A 15,497-nucleotide genomic window follows, 5' to 3' on the forward strand; every position below is an offset into this window, starting at 1 on the left:
GCAACATGGATGCAGCTGGAGGCCATTATTCTAAGCAAATTAACCAGGGAAAGAAAAGCAAATACCACATGTTCTCACTTAGAAAGTGGGAGCTAAACCTGGACACAAAAAGGGAAACAATAGACACTGGGGCTTATTTGAGGAAAGGAGGGAGGAGGGTGAGGGTCAAAAAATGACCTATCAGGTACTATACTCAGTACCTGAGTGATGAAATCATTTGTACACCAAACCCCAGTAACATGCAATTTACCCACATAACAAACCTACACATGTACCTGCTGAACCTAAAATAAAACTTAGAAATAAAAACGTAGTCACAGGCCACCTGGGTCCAAGAGGAGGGACCATATACCTCACCTCTCAATGGCAGAGGCATCAAAGAATATGGTCCTCCTACAGACTGAGACTAGATGTCTGAAGAAATCACACGATGCTTGCCCCATCCTCATTGCCTTGTTCTTCATGTTTTTCTCTGGAGAACTCTCCCCCAATAAATTGCTTCTCAAGAATCCTCATCTCAGACTCTGCTTCTAGGGACCCAAACCATCAACCTAACATCCATTGCTTGTCCTCCTTGGCAGCAGCAACACAGTCTTATTGAAGTTTATTAATGGAGCCCCAGGCAACCCACTTCCAGAGTTCCCATCTTCCCTGGCAGCTGGCGTCATGTGATTGTTGTGCAGAATCCCTATTAACCTCAGTAGGGAAAGCACCAGGTTCAAGAGGCTGAAGAAGAGACCCAGAGCCAGCACATGAGACATGAGGTTTTTTAGGGGCTACATACAGGAGAGAGTCTAGTGGCTGTGAATAGGACAGGAAAACTGCCTTACATACAGAAATGGTCCAGTGGCAGCAGGCTGGGCAGTAAAGCCACAACTGCTTGCAAACAGAATGCAATTTATATAGCATTTTCAATTAATATCCTCTCCTTATCGACCTCCAGCTGACAACACTTTCATCCAGCCCAAAACTTGGGGCCTCAATCCTCTGTATGGCCCATGTTCCATGAGACAGGCCAGGGGCTCAGATGTTTTTCATAGACAAGGAGCTAATCACCGGGTTGGCCACATCCAGGTTCCCTAGCTCGGAACACACATTCAGGTGCATCTGCTATACTGGGTCATTCCCCGTGTAACTTAAATTATTGCTATCAGGTGCATTTACTCTATATTGACCCAGTTCTGGCCAATGAAAGTCAAAGGAATTCTTTTGTGGGGCATCTCAAAACTGTTTCGTTTTCTCAGTAAAAGGAAGCATACACACTTGACACTGCCGCCTCCCTGGCCCTCTTTCTTTTATCTTGAATATGGTTGTGATGACTGGAGCTGCAGCAGCCATTTTGCAAATGTGAAGGAAGGGTCAAGAGAGTATGAATAGCACCTGCTTTCATGTTGCCAAGCCACTGAACCAATGGCAACAGCTGCCTACCTCGGACTTGTCAGGTGAAGAGAAACAACCTTTTGTGTTGTTATTGTTTAGGTCATTGTCTCAGGTTTTATGTCACTTGTAACCAAGTGCAATCCAAACAGCCTTGCAGGGGATAAAATAACCAAACTAATAGTTGAGGAACAAAGACATCTACTTCACAGTTCAAACTGATACCCACTGAAGAGAGATATCTTTACAAGACAGCATTAAAGATGCAATTTGAAATATTAGCTTCATGTTGAAGACATTTCCCCCTTTAATCTGTGTTTAAAGTTAGCATGACATAACCGAGAAAACAGTCTGATCCACTTTCTTTTGTCATTCGAGGGTTTTTTTCTCTCTATTTAAATGAAAATTACTGATTGTCATTTCCACAGATGTTTTAGAACCTAGATGTAATTTGCAAAACATGGAAGAACTGACAATGTTCAGTTTGAAGCTGGCTTATCCTTCTCCATTTAATTCTGTTCTCTACTCATTCTGTTCAAATGGGTTTTGTTAGGGCCTGAAGTCGATAATAAAAAAGGAAAGGAATTCAGCATCACCATTGCTGCAGCTGTCTCCGTTTTAATACATGCTCATGAGGAGACACTTCCCTCTGTGACAGTAACTGGCACCAATGTAGTAATGAACTTGGGCTTGCCTTTGTCTTCCTTGGGGACAACAGGCTGAGGCCTGGCCAGATTACTTCTAACTCTACATCCCCACCACTTGTTATTCTCCCAAATACTTGGTTTAATATAGAACTCTTAGTACTTACATAGCAATTTCCCTTAAAAAATGCAGGTGTCCTGGGGTAACCAGACATCATACAGCAACCATTTTTTGAGTTCCAGGCAGGAAAGCAGATGCTGAGAAGAGTTTGGTGGAGGAGAATTTATTCAGGGAACATTACTCTAGAGAATAGGAGTAAAAACTGGGAGAAGCAAAGTGGGCAAAGGAATAAAGACAATTCAAGCTTGTGGCTTGAGCAGGTCACCACTGTGCGCACCTGGGGCTCACTCCTGCTGGGCTTCCTCTGGGAGGTGATGTGGAATGCCCCTCAAAAGTTTCCACACAACGTATAGAAGAAAGGAGTCCTATTGGTTAAATTCAAAAATTCAAACTCAAAGTAATTCAAATGTATGAAAGTTTGAACTTTAACTTATCCTGAGCTTGAAGGAACATGGCTATGTTACTTGAGTCATGTGCATGCAACTGTGACTTCTGCCTTTTTTCTATAAATGACTAAGACCAAAGTACACCGGAGAAAAGACCCCCTCAGATCACCACCCCTCCTCATGGAATAATGAACTAATCTGTAACCAACCAAATAGCTGTGGCATCTGCACCTGTTCTTGTAAGGAAACTGTTGTGATTCTGTTGGAACTTTTCTGTCTCTGCCTATGTAAGTGAAACCATAACTTTCCCACTCTGGAAATGTTAACCTCCTTTCATTTGGAGTCAGTGCTTTCCTGGGTGACCACCCTCAAGGTTTGTGCTCATATAAACTCTATACTCTTGATGGAATGAAGAAAAAAGCCAAAAAAACAAAACCTCTGTAAGATATATAAGAGGTTTATTCTGAGCCAGTATGAGTGACCATGGCTTGGGAAATAGTCTCAACAGATCTTGAGAAAGTGTTCCTGAGGCAGCTGGGTTACAGTTTGGTTTTACACATTTTAGGGAGATAGGACTTGTAGGTAAAATCATGAAGGTGTATATGGATATTCCATCTAAAGGGGTGGGATATCTTGGAGAAGGTGGGTTTACAGGTCATAAGTAGAGTCAAAGATCTTCTGGTTGACAATTGGTTTGAAGAGTTAAGTTTTGTCTAAAGACTTGAAGTCATCAGAAAGAAGTGCTTGAGTTAAGATAAAGGGGAGTTGCAGAGACCAAGATTCTTGTTATGTAGATAAAGCCTCCAGGTAACAGTCTTCAGAAGGAATGGATGATAAATGTCTCCTTCCAGATCTTAAAAGGTATCAGACTTTTTGTTACTCTCTCCTAGATCTAGGAAATGCCAGATTATACTGATGGAGATTCACCACAGATGCAAATTTCTCCCACAAAAGACAGCTTTGCAGGACCATTTCAAAGTATGTCAAAGACATACATTTTGGGATAAAATATTTTTATTTCCTTCAGGGTCTGCTTCTGACTTGTGATGTGATACCAGAGTCAGGTTGGAATTTGGTCCCTTTTTGCCACAAAGGGTTTGTTTTGTGAGTCTTATGGTCTCTATGTTAATGTTAATGCTGGTCCCTTGTCCCTAAATCTCTAAAGGGATGGGTATAATGAGGTGTGTCTCACGTCCCTTTCCATCATGGTCTGGAATTCAGCTTTTCACAATTCTCTAAGGTTCCTGTGGCCTAGATGGGGGAATCTATTCAGTCAGTTTGTTACCAGAAAGGGGTCCCGATCCAGACTCCAAAAGAGAGTTTCTGGCCTTGTGCAAGAAAGAATTTGGGATGAGTCCAAAGAGTAAAGTGAAATCAAGTTTATTAACAAAGTAAAGGAATAAAAGAAGGGCTACTCCATAGGCAGTGTAGGGCATGAGCTGCTCTACTGAACATACTTAAGTTATTTCTTGATCATATGCTAAACAAGGGTGGTTTATTCATAAGTTTTCTGTGAAAGAGGCAGAGATTTCCTGGAACTGAGGTTCCCTCCCCTTTTTAGAACATATAGGGTAGCTTCTGGACATTGTCATGGCATTTATAAACTGTCCTGGCACTGGTGGGAGTGACTCTTAGCATTCTAAGGCATTATAATTAGCATATAATGAGCAGTGAGGAGGACCAGAGGTCACTTTCGTTGCCATCTTGGTTTGGATGGGTTTGGGCCAGCTTTACCACAACCTGTTTTATCAGCAGGGTCTTTGTGACCTGTATCTTGTGCCAACCTTCTATTTGATCCTGTGACTAAGAATGCCTAATCTCCTGGGAATGCAGCACAGCAGGTCTCATCCTCACTGTACCTAGCCCTTATTCAAGATGGAGTCAGTCTGGTTTAAATGCCTCCAACAGGTTGGGTGGGTGGCTTAAGATTTTATTTTTGGTTTACAATACTTAATCACATTCTCTGAATCTCATTATTTAAAGCTGACATCCTGTGTTATGCCATTCTTGCATTCCTATAAAAAATACCTGATACTGGGTAATTTATAAAGAAGAGAAGTTTAATTGGCTCATGTTTCTGCAGGCTGTACAGGAAGTGTGGTGTATTCAATGTCTACTTGGCTTCTGGGGAGGCTTCAGAAAACTTACAATCACGGTGGAAGGCAAACGGGAAGCAGGCTCATCACATGGAGAAAGGAGGAGCAAGAAAACAAGGGGGAGGTGCCACTCACTTTTAAATAACCAAATCTCACAAGAACTCACTCACTATCACCAGAACAGCACCGAGGAGATGGTGCTTAACCATTCATGAGAAATCCACCCCCATGATCCAGTCACCTCCCACTAGGCCCCACCTCCAGCATTGGGGGTTATATTTCAACATGATATTTGGGTGGAGACATATCCAAACTATGTCATGTCCCCACCACCCCCATACCCCAAATCGTCAAGAATGCTCCTGTGGTGCCATGTCCATGCACTATCAGGTAGCACACGTGTGCATGCCAGGTGAGTTCCACAGATGACTCTTATGTGGTGTCATCTGACCTTCATGTCAGCCACACTTGTGTGTCTCCCCTGACCCTGATGTGGAGAGCAAGAGATGCAGGGTTCAGGGAAGTGGGCTCTTCGAGCCACCCTTTGTAAAGTTAACCAATGCAGTGAGAAAGAAAAATAGCTCGGAGCAGTCTGAGGAATGTGAGTTATGCAAAATCTATCAGGCCCAGAGAATAGGAAACTTCAGTCACCCCTGCACCCATGGCCAGGGACAATTATTTAAAGGTGTTTAGTTCTTTCTTTTCTTCCCTGTAGTTTCTAGGCTAGCTGATAAATGACCTAAAATGTTACTGCAAGTTTCACAATGTGACCTCACCCATTATCTTCACATTTCTGGAATTCGTGATACAAATAACAATGTCTAGTCAATCACTAATTAGTGTAATTGCTGTAAACCAATGAGAACTCCCAAAAAACAACTTTGTATCTTCCCACTCCTTGTACCCCTTTGCCTTTAAAAACCTGCTTGTGACAAAGACCAAATGGAACACATATCTAGGATGACTTGGGTCTCAGTATTCCAGGCAGCTCTGAGCATCTTGGCTCAAGTAAACTAATTAAAGTAATATTTTGTGTCTCAGCTTCTTTCTTTAGGTCAACACCAGCAAATGGCTGGAGGAAGGGTGGGCAAAGAGGATATGAGGTAGCAGATGAGAAATGTTTAATTCAGCATCTAATAGGAGAGGTCAAAAAAGTTTTCTGAAGGAAATAGGAGCCATACAGAGAGTAAAGAGCACATATAAGCCCATGGAAAAAATAAAAACATGGTAGCACACTGCAACACCTAATGGAAGTTGGAAGAGAAAAAAAAATTATCTGGGTGTCAGAAAAAAAAAGATGAAAAAGAGGTGGGTAAACAAAGAGTTCTGAAATCAGAACTGACAGAAGCAGCTAAATTATTCCCAAGAGAGTTAGAAAGAGAGGGGTGCAACAAAACAGGAATCAGGGTGGCTTTAGGTTTATAGCAACAATATTGGATGGTAGAAAATAATGAAACAATGTCTTCAAACTTCTGAGGGAAAGGTATTTCTAACCAATAATCCTTTCCCTAACCAAACTGTCAATAAACACAAGAGTAAATACTTTATAGCATGCAGATCTTGAAAAATTATCTTTCACCTGTCCTTTCAGAGAAAGCTGCTGGAGGATGTGCTCCACCAAAACAAAGGGCTATACTAAGAAACAGGAAGACGAGAGATCCAGAAAAGGCAGTATAACTTGAGAGAGTTAAAGTAGATCCCCAGTATGACAAAATGACCCTAGGATGACAGCTGCACTCCAGTTCCAGAGGATGAGCAGTCTTAAATGAAACAGCATACAGAGACCCTGGAGAGATGTTAAGAAAATGCAATTGGTGGAATACTTGTTACAGGTAAATGATTTATACCAGAGTTTGCAAATTTTTCTTAAAGGACCAGATAGTGAACATTTTGGACTTTGCAGGCCATATAGTCTCTGTTACAACCATTGAACTCTGTCATTACAATATGGAGTGAAAGCAGCAGCCATAGATAATACAGAAACAAATGGGTGTGGCTGTGTTCCAGTAAAACTTTATTTACAAAAAAGGTAAACAAGCTGCAGGGCATTGTTTGCTGAGTCCTGCTTTGAACAATGTGAGTGAACTCAGAGTATAAATTAGTTGTGATTTCATAGGAATCTAAGCATATAAAATGCCAAGGTAATTTTTAACTATGGAAAACATTTTTTTAAAATGTTTCCCCTAAAATACCAAGATAATTATGCATATTACATGGCTCACCTGTGAATGATCTTTATACAATCACAATCATGTAGACACTGAATACTCCTCTACCCCAGTTTGTGATATAACCACGTGGGGAGTACATGAGGGGTGGGAGGGGTGACAGAAAGAGCAAGAGTCTTGTGCACTATGGTGGGAAGCCTACAGGTAACACCCAGAAGGGAGAATCAAGAAGTAGCCACAAGGCCATATCATTTAGGTGCATGACATAACACCTCAACAGCAAGTAGCTAAGGGTTGGAAGAGGAGGCTCAGTGAAGAGCAATTTAGGAGAGTCTCTGGTGGCCTGGAGAGAACTGTCTCAACTTCCTGAGCCTACCTCTGGGGTCTGCCCAGACCAGACCTCCTGGGAGCAGAGCACACTGTGACACTCCTAAAGTGGAGGCTTGCCAAGGGGTATGGATGGAGCTTGGACATGTGGTCAGGGTGCTGCTTGCTTCTCGTTTTCCACACCACCAGGCAAAGCAGGAAAGAGCTATAAAGAACAAAAGGGAAAGGTTATTTAGAACAGAAGAAAAGGGGGTCAGCCTTGGTTTGGAGCTGGTGCTCCTTGCAAAACCACATTCCAGCAGGATGATTCCTAGGATTCTATGAATTCTAGAACAATTGAAGGAGTATTTGCTAAGGCAGGAAGACAGGATACATTTTATTTAATGGTTTGTTTTATTGATATATGTAAACCAGGTCCTGCCATTTACATAAGGGCAAAGACGTTGCCTTTGCCCACTGCACAGTGTGGGAGCCCAGCCTAGAGCAGCTGGCGGGGAGAAGGGGGCAACTGGAACAGAACTTGAGGGCACAGCTCCGAAAAGGAGATTTGCTGGTCACATCTCCAGTGCAAGTCCTTGGCCTGTGCTGCCCGGTTCAGGGTGGAGGTCCGCTCCCGGCTCTCAGGGCCTCCTTATCTAAGTCTCCACCCAAGTGGCTCTGAGAGAACCCAGTTGACTCAGGGATAGTGGAGCAGAGGCTAGAGAGGGCAGCGGTGAGCCTGGGCAGCGCCAGGTGGGGACCCCGGCAGCAGAGGTCGTGAAACAGCCCTGGATTCGGGTTAGCTGGGATCAGATTCTGGATCAAAGCAGGTATGACGTAGGGACACTGTGGGGTGAGTCCATGGACACGTGGGTGCGGAGGCGGCGGCGCTGGGGAAGGGGCAGGCACAAATGCACGTGCAGCCCCCCACTCTGCGGGTCTCTCCTGCTCACTGGTAAAGAGATGACAGATCTGCTTGAGCGTTTTGGTGCGGCAAGACTGTGCCTGTATCTCCTTCATTCTGTCCCAAAACCTTGGGTAGGATTTTGTCCTCACTTCACACATAAGCAAGGTTCAGAGGATTAAATATCATGCCGAAGGCCAGGTGAGCAACTCCACGACCCCACAGCTGCCCTTGTAGCCTCCAGGAGGCCTCCTAGCCTCACTGCCTCACTTGGTAATGTTGGGCAGAGCTGGGGTCTACCCAGGTGCTGCACCTCTGGGCAGAGCCGCAGCTTACACTGCAAACTTTGGAAGGAGGCATTGGACTTAAGGGAAAGTTAAAAAAAAAAAAAAACAAAAAAAAAAAAACAAAAGAACACTCCTGTTTTGTGTTTCCTGCCTCTTACCTGGCTTCCATTAGCCTCTTCCGTCAGGGCAGCGTGACTTCCGTGGTGACTTGGGTAATCTTTACAACACAGCTTTTCTCAGAACCTCAAATAACTCATTTACACATTCTGGATCCATTATGGGAAATCTGGAATAAATGGATGCCTGGTATCACTGGGGAAATTAAACTACAGCAATAGAAAGTATCTTATCCAGACTTCAACAACCAACCAGGGAGCACAGGCGCTGAGTATCCAGAAGCCAGGCAGCCTGAGCCTCTCCAGCTTCCCAGCCGTGCACCAGCACCTCCTGGAAACACTCACAGGATGCGCCTCTGTTCTCAAGAAGCCACATGCCCCTCGGCTACAGCGTGTCAACCCACAGTCTCCTGTGTGCCTACTGGGGTCAGAAGTGATCACTGGGGACGAGAGCCTCACTTAAGAATTTAACAAGGCCCAGGGTAGGGAACGGAGCCATGCTCAGAGCCGCATCCGCCAGCCCTCCATGCTCAGCCACGTCTCTTTCCTAAACTATGAAGGGGATGGTGGCACCTGCTCTGTGGACACTGAGGGACTCACAGGTAGTGTAGGTGATAGGCCCCGCGCCCCGCAGGACCCACCCATGCGGGGCAGGCTTGCTTCTCATTTCCACATGCCAGGCCAAGCAGGGAAGGGTTATAGAGGAATGGACCCTCCTGGGTGTGGACGTCTCCTTCATAACCCCTGGAACCCGACAGAGGGGAACACCTGGGGGTTAAGGTGAAGCGGGACCAGTGCTGTCCAGTCACCTACGGAGACAGGCATTTCTATTCTGATGCTGTTCATACACCAGCCACCAGACCCACGTAGCTATTAAGCACTTGAAATGCAGTTAGTGGGACCGGCACACTGATTTTAGTTTAATTTTAGTTAATTCATATTTAAGTTTAAAAAGCTGAGTGTGGGTCATGGCTACCATATTGAACAGTGAAGATCAAGCCCACAGGGTATAAATGACAGCTGCTCATTAGTGTCCAGTCTGACTCTTTCTGGGACATTGTCACTGTATCTGGGATTCCATTCCTGAAAGCCTGGCATCTGTAGGGTTCTACAGATGTCAGCAGAGTTTGTCAGGCCCAGCTGTTGACTCCTGGAGCAGGTGTGCTGACAAGTAAGTGAGACCATGTGCTGAGCTGCCACATGCCCTGTGCTGTGGGAGGACCTGTGTGTCATCTTTACTTGTGTTCTGATCAAAGGAGGGAAGGTGTAAAAAATTCATGGAAAGTGTAAAGTGTCAGGGAATATTAGTTACCATGATTAATAGTAATTATCAGAGTGACCTAATTTTGTACCTTCCCCTTTTGGTATCTTGTGTAATATTCACATACCTGTGGTGGGGCCTGTCTCCAGTTTACAGTATTAAAAATGGGCTGGGAGGTGAGGTGTCTCCCCAGGAAACAAGGGAGTAGGTGCAGGGTTCAGAGGGACTGAGCTGTCCCAACCCCCTGGTCCTCCACGGCTGCTTCATGCAGGGACATGGAGCCTGAAGTCTCCACCCTCGTCCCCTTCTGTGCCTGTCCCAAAGCAGCCCTTCTCCCTCAGACTTTTTCTTTTTGAAAATTATTTGAATAAATTTCTTCTTCTAATTCTCTAAGATCAAAAAAGTATCCTTTATATATTTAAAAAAGCAGCAGTATGAAAATGAGCCCAGAGATCCTTACATTATAAATGCTTAGAGAAACTTCATGGTTATAAAAACATTAATTAGGTAAGAGGCCCTAAGCATCTGATTCCTTAAAATGCTCTTTAAGGTGGAATGGATTTAGTTAGCATCTGGCACCTTGCCTCGTACTGGTATGAGTGCTTTCCATGTTAGCAAATTTCAGTATCAATTCGAAAGCTTGGCAGGCATGATCCTAATGCTGGTGAGAACAGAAGTCTGCTCCTCATGCTCACAGATCCCTCCTGGATTCCTCCTGTGTGCACACCAAGAACAGGGAGCTGGAATGACCTGATACTGTGGGTTATGTGTACATGAACACAGTGGCATTTTGGGTGGCTTTGATGGTACCCCTTCTAGAGGCATTATCTTTTTTACTCGGTCTGGTGTGATATTGTCTGATTAAGGGATTCACTAGCAGAGCTACAGGATTTCCTGCCCCGTGGATGCCAGCAGTGCACTATCCACTATTGTCATGGCCCCAGAGGGCTCCCACCCAGGTGATGCTTTACCATCCTCAGACTGGCAACGCCAAAGGATAAGTTGTGTTCATTTCACCACCGTCCAGTTTGGCGCCAAGCAGCAGTGGGATTGCTTGCTGGGGTCCTTCAACAGGACCTCACTGCAACGTCAATGCCCCCAAGATGAAGTTGGGGCTCTTGCACCCCAGGTGGAATTTTCTTTTCCTTAGGTTTATATTCAGGAATGTCCTCAGAATTTGGCAGATGTCTATGAGGCCAATGACAAACAGTGTTCAATGACAAAGGGATATTTCCCTAGAAGAGTGGCCAATATTTGTGCTTGGAAGGAAGGGCTGTGATCCCCCGGGGATGGGGAAGATGGAAAGGGAGAAGAGAATACAGGATTCTCATTCCAACCCCAGTGGGTGCAGCCTGAGGCAGCCTGCTCTTGGGCAGTGGTTCTCAAGCTGGAACCTGGAGGGTTTCTGACTTCATTCAGTAAGCTGCTGGGCCGAGAATGTGCATTTCTGTCACTTTCCCTGGCAGTGCTGAGGCTGCTGGTCCCTGGTGGTTTCCTTCAATCCTCCTCGGCAGCACACTTGCCGGTGGAGCCTGTGAAGGTTCCCATTTAACCGCTTGCAATGAACCTGCCAGTGCAGAAAGCAGAATGACAGAGTTCCAGTCCCCAAGTCGCAAAGGAGCTTCCAACTGCGTCCCTGTAGTGGCATTAACATCATTTTCCCCAGCACTTACTTAGGAATGCCAGTCTCCTTCTTTCCATTGTACAGGGAATCCAGCCCTTTAAATGCAACTACAGACCTGTTTGTCAAGTCCAACCCTGGCCTCTGTTTCAGCCTGGCCCACGGCCTCATTTCAGGTTTCCATCCTCTCTCACGAGACTATTTGAGAGCCTCCAGCTTCACATTCTCAGCCACCTATTTCTGTCTCTCCTTCTGCCTACTTCACCATGAGGGCTTCTGACATGCAGCTTTCCCCTGTCCAGCCTGTCCTTTGGTGGCTTTAAGACCTTTCATGGCCCTGTGTGTGCCCATCAGGGCTTTGGTTCTGGGCTTGAACAACAAACCCCTGCCCTAGGCACAGCCCCACTTGTCCTCCTGCCCTGCCGTTCACATGGTGTTCCTTTGCCTAGAGGCACTCACGTTCCTCCCTCTAGAAAATGTGTCTTCACCCTGCAGGGCCTGACTCAGAGTTCATGGAAATGACAGAGGAGGTGCAGAAGGTGCATCCACTGAGAGGACCCTGGACACTGGCCATGCCTTCCTTTGCTGGGGCCAGGATGGGGCTTCCCTGGTCTGACCTGCAGTAAGGGGTTCCAACAGTTCTGTGCTATTGGAGCAGGGCATCCACATGGGGTGGACAGGATGGGGCTGAGCAGAATCCCAGGTCACAGAGGCCCCCAGTTCTGCTGAATGGCCCGGGAGGCTATGCTGGATGCTGCTGAGAAGACTGCACCCAATGCTGCTCCCTGAAGGGCCCAGGTCCGCTGGACCCCGTGTGATGCTGCCATCTGGCTTCCAGGTCACTCCCTGGTGTTGGACCTGGAGGTGGCCAACAATAAAAGGTTCTGAAAGACCCCTGGAGGCTGTTTGGGCCCCAGTCCCCGTGGTTTGTCCCTCTTCTCCCTTCCCCTCACCAAAGCCATGAACTTGAAGCCTGGGTCTCAGGTTGGGTTCAAAGTCAAATGGTTTATTTGGGAGGTGAGGGAATAGTCCCCGGAAGGAGGGCGTGTTTATAAGCCAATTAGCATGGTCACCTGGAGTTTAATCACTTGGGGATCCCTAGGAAAGGTATAGATTCTACTGTGCCTGGGAAGTCTCTCATCAGACAGTGTTGTGGGTTAGATGATGTCCAGACAAATGACATGTCCACATTCTAGCCCCAGTACCTGTGCGTGTGATTTATTTGGAAACAGGGTCTTTACAGACGCAATCAAGTTAGATGGCATCACCAGAGTAAGCAAAATCCAAGGACTGGTGTCCTTATAGATGGAGGTGACACAGAGACACAGAAGGGAGTAGGCCATGTGATGTGGCCACAAGCCTGAGCTAGAAGAGGCAAGGAAGGAATCCCCAGAGGCTTTGGGGGAACACGGCCCTGCAAACTCCTTGCTTGTGGACTCACAGCCTCCAGACTGAGAGAGGCGAGTTTCTGTTGTTCAAGCTGCTCATGAGTGGCACTCTGTTACAGAGGGCTGTGTGGGGTGGGCTGTCTATCCCCAGCTCCCCCAGTCCTTGGTTGACGGCTGCTATTGAGAGGATGCTCATTTCCAGGCATCTCTGGGCTCAGGCCCAGGTCAGGGCCTCTGTGGTTCTGGAAGGAGCCTCCCAGCGCAGAAATGCTTCCAGTGGCAGCTGTAAGTTGGCAGAGTACAGGGAATGGTCTGGGAGACATGGGCAGGGCATGGGTAGAAACTGCTGTCCCTCCTTGACCAGGCTCAAAGGATGTGGTCCTTGCGCCAACCATTTGGGATGAGAGACAAGGTCTCAGGGAGCAAAGAAAGGAGGGGCTTGTGGAAATGGGAGTGGGTGCAAATCAGTTACTACTTGAATATCTTCCCCTAAGAGACTTCCACCCCAACATCCTGTCCCCAAGTGTTCAGTTGTCCATGCCCTTTGCACCTGAATCTCTCCCTGAACCCCAGCACATGCCATTGCACTGCAGCCATCTGTATACTTGATGCCTTCCCTTCTAGAATTGTCATCCAGGAGTGAACTGCACACCTCATCTTTGTGCTTCCACATACGTAGTGGTTGGTATCTATTTTATTGTTTCAACTTTAGGGCAAAAAACACCTAGAGTCAGCCTATGAAATGCGAGGACCCATGGAGCAGGCTCAAGGGGCCTTAGGGAGGGGGTGGTGGCCAGGGCTGTTCCCATAGAAAGAAGAGTGTTGGGCCTGTATGTGGTGCTGCTGGCGTCCCAGGCTGCGTGGCTGCCTGTTCCTCTTTTTTGTCCTGTCCTTCCTCAATGAGGATGAGTATCAGCTAACCCAGCCCCATGTAAGTAGCTCAAGGCCAGTTCTCCCTGTTGCAATGAAGCAAGATTTTTCTCAGCCCCTTTGCTAGGCTCCCAGCAGGAGATGCCCCATCGACTCAGCCCACCTGGCCATGCCTAAAGGCAATGCTCTGGTGTGGATCTTGCACTGCCACGACTGCGTGCTCAGCCTCTGGCTGGTGGGAACATGTGAACAAGTGTGTACAGGGTCTGGCCAGCCAATCTGAGAACAGACACAGGAGCAGGCTCTGAGCAAAGCCCACACCAGACCAGGTGTGTTACCAAGACAGGGGTGCCTGCAAACTCAAAGCCCCAGAGGGGGTGTTACAGTGTGCTAATGAGCTGTTTTTGTTCCACCGTCCATAGCCTGATGAACGTCAGTGTGTTAGCAGCTCAGTCAGCCCCTTGCCCAACTCTGACCCACTGCTCTGGGACTGGCTGGGCCCCACTCCTGTTTCTGTTGTATGGGGCAGCTGCCCTCCACTGTGAGGACAGAGGAACACAGTGCTACAGCCTTTCTGGGTACCCACCTTTGGGGTGTCCTGAGCTCTTGTCCGTCATCCAAGAAGAGTGAGGTCATGCTGATACTTGAAAGGTGATGAGGATGGAGAGTTTTATTGAGCAACGAAACGGTTCTCAGTGGAAAGGGAACAGGAAGGTGATCTCTCACCCGAAGTCAGGTTGTCTTCCCCAGTGTGGCTGAGTCTGGGGTTTTTATAGGCACAGGATGGAGGAGGCATGGGCCAACTATAGTACTGGGAAAGGCAACATTTGATCTGTTAAAAGCATTATTCAGAAAGAACCAGTTGGGGAAGGGTGGGCAAACAGGAACAGAAGTTCTCACTCTGGGTCATGGGTTTCATCTGGAGCCAGCAGTCCAGGGTGTTTTGATTTGAAGGTGAGGTTTCACCAGGGAACCACCCCTGTCTGCCTAGGCATCTGACTGCCTCCTGTCTCTATCAGCATTGGTGCCTGAACAGGCCATCTTCCTGCAGACAGAGCCACCCTCCTGCCTGCACTGGAACCAATAAAGTTTCCACAAAGATTTAGTCTTGATTTTTATCTTTTTCTTTCCCATTCAAATCTTGAAGTTCTCTCACACTTTTTAAGGTCACTTAGGTTCTAAGTCTCAAGATAAAATGTCTCTCCCTAAAGCATAAACCCCATCACCTCTCTTCTTCCTAACCCCAGAGAACACCTTCATCAGTGATATCCCACTCTGCTGGGTTTCATAAGGCGGTATCCCTGGAATGCATCTGGGGGAGTTGTGTACATTCTAACCTTTCCTTCTATTTTTTTTCCTATTTCACAATTACTACTTTTTAAATTTTATTAATTGTATATTAAAATTTACACAAGCAGGCATGCATCTAAAATCCACCAGCCTTCAATCAGAGAAGCAGCACACTGTAGTTCCAAGGTCTTTGGTCTGGGGACTGACACCGAGTGGGAAAGCCTGTCCCCACCTCTGGCTGCCATGTGACCCTGAGCAAATCAGGTCAAGCAAGTCACTTCATTTTTTACCCCACTTCATTTTTTACCTCTCAGTTTTCACACCCTGGGCTTAAGTATCAGAGCAATACACCGTAGGCTGTCCCAAGAGCACCTCACAAAACCTCCCTCTCATTTGCCTCCATCATCGGACTCTGAACTCCCTCCCACCTCCCCTGAGAATGTGAGGGTAGGGCCATGTCCTGGGGTGTGGCTCCCCACAGTCCCTGGAGGAGGTCTTCACACACAGCCTCAAGACCCCCTGGGTCTCCCTCCTCCCTGGCACTCCCCCAGGGCAGAGCTGTGCTGGGAGCTTCTCCTGCCAGCTGCACACATTTGCTGGCCCCAGCATTTCTCCTGCAGGTCTTTCACCAGCAGGGTTACTCTGACAGCCTGTGAATGCAC

The sequence above is a fragment of the Trachypithecus francoisi genome, unplaced genomic scaffold (genome assembly GCF_009764315.1).
Source record: "Trachypithecus francoisi isolate TF-2019V2 unplaced genomic scaffold, Tfra_2.0 Lachesis_group21, whole genome shotgun sequence".
NCBI classification, from domain to species: Eukaryota; Metazoa; Chordata; class Mammalia; order Primates; family Cercopithecidae; genus Trachypithecus; species Trachypithecus francoisi.